At 40.1% G+C, this 6,106-nt stretch overlaps 1 non-coding gene across 1 annotated transcript; it reads left to right on the forward strand.

The window, feature by feature from the left end:
- Positions 1-4,535: 4,535 nt before the first annotated feature.
- LOC112085584 lies at positions 4,536-4,642 on the forward strand. Its single transcript, XR_002898886.1, has one exon. It is a non-coding gene; the product is annotated as a small nucleolar RNA R71 (small nucleolar RNA).
- The last annotated feature ends 1,464 nt before the right edge of the window (positions 4,643-6,106 follow it).

The raw sequence follows: 6,106 nt of genomic DNA on the forward strand, positions 1-6,106 counted from the left end.
GGCATTACAGAGACCAAAAGGCATTCGCCTGTATGCAAAGGTGTCATAAGGGCATGTGAATGTTGTTTTCTCTTGACCTCGGGGATCTATGGGAATTTGGAAGAACCCCGAGTACCCATCGAGAAAACAAAAGAAGGGTGGTTTGCTAGCCTCTCTAACATCTGATCAATGAAAGGCAAAGGAAAATGATCCTTTCTAGAGGCTGCATTGAGCTTTCTATAGTCTATACACATTCTGTGTCCTGTGACAGTCCTAGTAGCTAGAAGCTCATCTTTCTCGTTTTTAACCACTGTGATCCCACCCTTCTTGGGCACAACATGAACAGGAGACACCCATCTTGAGTCAGAGATTGGGTAAATTATCCCTGCCTCAAGAAGTTTTAGTATCTCCTTCTTAACCACTTCCTTAAGGTTGGGGTCAAGACGTCGTTGATGCTCAATAGAGGACATAGATTGGTCCTCTAGGTGGATCCTATGGGTGCAAATGTCAGGAGAGATCCCTCTAATATCAGCAAAAGAATATCTTATGGCTCTCCTGAACTTTCTTATCTCACTAAGCAATGCACTCTCTTGATGCTCTAATAAGCTACCATTGATGATTACTGGATATGTGGATTTTAAGCCCAAGAAAGCATACCTGAGCCCTGTTGGTAGATGCATGAGCTCAACAGGGGGTGCATCAGCCTCATTCCAATCCTGGTCCAAGCTGCTTTGGCTGGTATCTGATCCTTTGATAGCAAAAACTTCAGAGCCACTTTGTTCCAGCTCCAAAAAGCTTGTCTCAGGACCTAGCTCTCTAGCATTGTCCAAATACAACTTGTACCCCTCACTTGCTTCTGCTAAGAGCCCATTGTCTCCTTGTTCTTGAGTTAGAGCAGCTTGAAGAGGATCCTCAGTGTTCAGCTCCTCAAGCAACTCATCAGCCAACTGATCCATTCTCCACATAGAAACATTGACCTTCAATGGTGGGTTTCTTCATCATCTCATTCACATCAAACTTGAGCTTTTCAGACCCAAGTTGAAGCTCTATTATCCCACCTCTCACATCAATTATGGCTCCTGCAGTTGCTAAGAATGGCCTGCCCAAGATAAGAGGATCTACTGGTTCTTCATCCATCTCCAGCACAACAAAATCTGTTGGAACCTCAAAACCACCTATCTTAACAGGTAATTCTTCCAACATACCAACAGGCAATCTAACTGATCTATCTGCAAGGATAAGAGAGATCCTTGCAGGCTTGAAGACTCTAAATCCCAGCTTCTTTGCTATGGAGAATGGCATCAAGCTGACTGATGTTCCTAGATCACAAAGACATCCAGAGAATAGAAGAGGTCCAATGGCACAAGGGAGTGTGAAACTCCCTGGATCAGTTAACTTTCTTGGAATGGACTTCTTCTGAATGATAGCACTGCATTCATGACTTAGTACCACCATGCCTTGAAGCTCTTTTGTTTTGTTCAGAATGGCATCTTTCAAGAACTTGCCCATCTTTGGCATCATTAGATATGCATCAATGAGAGGCATAGTAAGTGGTGTCTCCTTGAGTGCTTTCTCAAATACAGCTCTTGCCTTGTCCACAAGTTGCTTCTTAAACCTCCCTGGAAATGGGAGCTTGGGTTGGTATGGAGGTGGTGGCACATATTTCTTCTCTGGTTCAGGTTCCTTTGCTACCTCTTTACCCTTTTCTGTCCTTGATTTCTCAGCAACTGGATCATCTTTTAAGGCTGCCTCCCCCTCAGTTTGATCATTGCCCTCAATGATTACATTGTTGTTCTCAATACCAGGTAACTCCTTTCCACTCCTCAGTGTAAACATTTCTAGCTTCATTAGCAAATTCAGGATATAAGCCGTTGAAGTGTTTCCATGCTTCACCATCAGATGGATTATACATATCTTCTTTACCATGCGTTGAGTAATGCTCTTTGTGCCATCTCATTAGTGAAGCTGTTTTCTTTGATTGGTATAACCTTTTCAGCCTATCACCTATTGGCAAATAGAACATTCGTCTGAACGAAACTTGTTTTTTCCCAGGTTTTTTTGCAGTTTTGAATCGATCAGCTTCACAAAATCTACAGCTTTCTTGACTTGCATCGCTTTTCCAGAAAAGCATGCAATTATTCTGACAGACATCAATCTTCCTATAAGGCAAGCCTAGAGACCGCATCAATTTCTTTATGTCATAGTATGAGGCAGGGGCATTGTTATCTCTAGGCATGTAGTCTTTCAACATTTGAGCAATGGAATCCATGCATTTCTCTGATAAATTGTGTTCTGTCTTTATAGCCATACATCGAGCCGCCAATGATAATTGTGAAAGGCCTTCTCGACATCCATCATATATTGGATACTGGCTTGCATTTAACAGCTTAAAAAAACTTTTGGCATCTTCATTAGGTTCTTCTTCTATACTCGGAGATGACGTAAATTCACCAAAAGCATCAGTCACCATTCGGCATAAGGGTTGGGAACATGCATGGAAAAATCTATCGGCATTCTTGTATTTTCTTCAATATGAGTTGGGTGATTATCAGTCTCAAAGTGCTCTCCATATGCTAACCGAACAAAATAACCGGCCATAAACCCTCTGTTATATAAGTGACCAGAAACCATATCTTCAGTAAGAAACTTTCTATTCTCACACTTGGTGCATGGGCAGAACATTCTTTTCTTCTGAATAAATAAAACATGGTTCTTAGCAAACTCAGAAATTCTTTCAGTCCTTCTATGAAAGCGAACATTCTCTTCTTCTGAATAAATAAAACATGGTTCTTAGCAAACTCAGAAATTCTTTCAGTCCTTCTATGAAAGCATCTGAGACTTGATTGGTTATCAGATCAATTCTTGCATACATCCATTGTCTCAAACCGTATTGACCATTATTCGAAGACATGAGAAATTTGTTCTGCAATCATAAAATATAAATTAATAACAAACGATTTAGAACCAATCATATAATATAAATTAATGGCTGGCATGATGATAAGTGAATTCAAGCTTAACAAACGATTTTGAACGTTTGTTTTTTTCCTCCGTGATCGGTGAAGAAGAATAATAAGATGTAGTAGTGACTCAACTCAATTTTACTCACTCAATTTCTCGAAAGAAAAATCACCTTATATCGACTTTATAAAAAAAAAAAATCGGTGACTTATTTAAAAGTCAGACTTATTAATACTATCCGAGCCCAATAACAGGCCCAACTTAGAATTGCGCAAGAAAATTTGCTACGACCCACAAACTGGAAGTCAATATTTTATTAGCTTGGAAGATGAAGACTCTTATTTATAGTACAACTTCCCCTTCTCAATTGTCCAATTTTGACGATGTGGGATAACCAAAAGACCTACTTAAAAATTTTTTTTTGTATAAAATCTAAATGTTGCAAAACAGCTATTAAAATATTGCAAATGTAGTGACAAAATTGTCACATGTGTTGTCACGTATTTTTAATCTATTTTTTCTTGTAAAAAAATCACGACTTATTATTGTTGAATATTTCTTGCAAATTAGTAATAAAAATATGCAACAAATACTTTTGTCGTTGTTCTGCAAGAATCATGTAAGAAAATTGCAACCTGTATCTATTATTGCAAAAAAATTGCAAAATTTGTCGTAAAATTTCAACGAAACCTGACTTTGCAAAAATTATGTTGCAATAGTCCTTTTTCTTGTGGTGGGTGGTTTCTGGTTTTCCAGGTAGGTGACATTGGTTCCTTGAGCTTGATGCCTGGTTTTGCTTCAGTTCCTTGATTTCCTGCTGCATAGCTGCATTCAGGCTTGCAAAGATCTGTTGACCCTGAAGTAGTTGTTGCAGAATACCAACCATATCTGTCCCCATCTATGGCTGCTGCTGAACCATTGGTGGCTGAAACTGTTGTGGAACCGTTGCCTGCTGTTGGAACTGTGGTGGACCAAACCCTGGTGGTGCCTTTTGCTGCTGTGAACTGAAACCAGTACCCTGAAACGGTTGCTGTTGCTGACCAAAACCCTGATTCTGAGCAAACTGATTCTTGGGTTGGAAAGACCCTTGAAAGTTGTTCTTGGGAACAAAGTTCTTTGGAGCTTGAGAATTGGGATAGACCTGGTCTTGTGGGTTAGCTACATTGGTGTTCCTGTAGGAGAGGTTTGGATTGGCATTACCATACTGATATCTCTGGAACCTCTGATTCCCAATGTAGTTAAGCTCCTCCTGGGTGAGACCTTCTTCACTTATGTTCTCAAAGATTTGAGAAGGTTCCTCATACTCTCCAACAAAATGCATTGGCTTCTGAGTGGTGAATTTCAACTTGTCCAATTCACTCCTCAACTCCTTGACTTCCCTAGTGAGCCTCAGTTCTGATCTTGAACCTTCTGATCTAGTTGATCTATCATAGTCTTCACCATAAGTATCATTGCTCAATGCTAAGTTCTCCACTAGCTCTAAAGCAGCATGTATCTCTTTACCCAGAAAGTTCCCATTGGAAGCAGTATCCAGCTGGTTTCTGATCTTGGGAAGATCTCCTCTATAAAGTGTGCTGAGAAGAGAAGCCTCACTAAACCCATGGTGTGGGCATTGGTTGGTGTAGCTCCTGAATCTCTCATATGCTTCACCAAAACTCTCATTGCTGTGCTGAGTGAAGCTAGAGATTTGGTTCCTCAGTTTTGCAGTTCTTGAGGTGGAGAAGAACTTAGATAAGAAAGCTTGCTTGCATTGCTCCCAGGTTTGAATGGAGCCTCTTGGAAGATTCTTTTCCCATTGGTGAGCTTTGTCACACGGGTGACCTGGGTTCGATCCCCGGCAATGGCGCCACTTGATAACTAAGAGTTTTCAAGGCTCTTTGTAGAGGTTATCAATCTCCTGTCTTGTAGTACAAGGGGTTTATCAATCCAGATGTGGTGTTAGACACTAAAATATGTGATCAGGTTCTTAATTCAAGCAAACAAGTGTGGTTTTGATTAACTAATGAGAACTACAAACTTAAGAAAAGATTAATGACTAAAGAAGTGATTAAACAAAGAACTAAACAAATGACACGTGAAGAGAATGTATGTATGATGATGAGAAAGGTCTTAGACATGATAGTGGATTAGGGTGCCTTCAGTGATAAACTAATGAGCTAATGGATCATATGATCAAGCAAACCATTCAACATAAACATCTTTAATTAAGTTAATCCTCTCATGAAGATATTAACTCCTATGCTAAAACAGTTTCTAACCCAATCATCATCAGTGAAACATGAGTTAACAAGCATTAAGAATCAGTTTAATCTGTCATTTAAGCATATAGACAATCATTCCCATGATGAATAACACTTAAACCTCTAGCAACCCTGGTTCAGGCATTTCATCAAACACTTTTGGTGCATGAAATGCCCAGAATCTAGACCACATATGATTTGTATGGATCTAGCATAGAGAACAGGTTGTAGAGAATGGAATATGCATGATCTAACCCCTAATCTCACTAATCTACCACTTAAGCACCCTAATCTACATATCTAAGACCTTAATATGGGATTACTCACTAATCATGATCAACACACTAGATCCTTTGCAAGATGTGTTGTTAATCATGATTAGAAGTGTGATTTGATGATAAGAAATGATGGAACAAGATGGAAAAGACTCTCTAAATCGATATTAAACTCAAAAGCTAGGTGTAACAAGTGGTTTTCACAAAAAGGGAAAAAAGGCTAAAAATCGATAAAAGGTTCTCTCCAAATTAGGTCTAAAAACTATTTATAGAGGCCTTAAACGAACCGGGTCAGCCCGGAACCGGGTACTTACCCGGCCTTGGTGGGTAAAAGATGAGTTTGCCACGGTCCAGCATGTTCTTGGTCAGGCCGTGGCAAGTGACCGTGTCAAAGCCTTGTTCGCGTGTTCTTGGATGAATCTTGGTGCCACGGTCTAGCAAGTCTGGTTCAATGCCCCTGGCAAGTGGTTGTGTCAAACGCCGAAAGTTTGTAAAATGTTGCCACGGTCAAGTCCTAGACCGTGGCATTCAGACCGTGTCAATCGCCGAAGGTGTGTAAAATGTTGCCACGGTCAAGTTCTAGACCGTGGCATTCAGACCGTGTCAATCGCCGAATGCTTGTAAAGTCCTTCCCAGCCAAATGTTACTTTG

The sequence above is a fragment of the Eutrema salsugineum genome, unplaced genomic scaffold, assembly GCF_000478725.1.
Source record: "Eutrema salsugineum unplaced genomic scaffold, Eutsalg1_0 scaffold_3, whole genome shotgun sequence".
Classification (NCBI taxonomy): domain Eukaryota; kingdom Viridiplantae; phylum Streptophyta; class Magnoliopsida; order Brassicales; family Brassicaceae; genus Eutrema; species Eutrema salsugineum.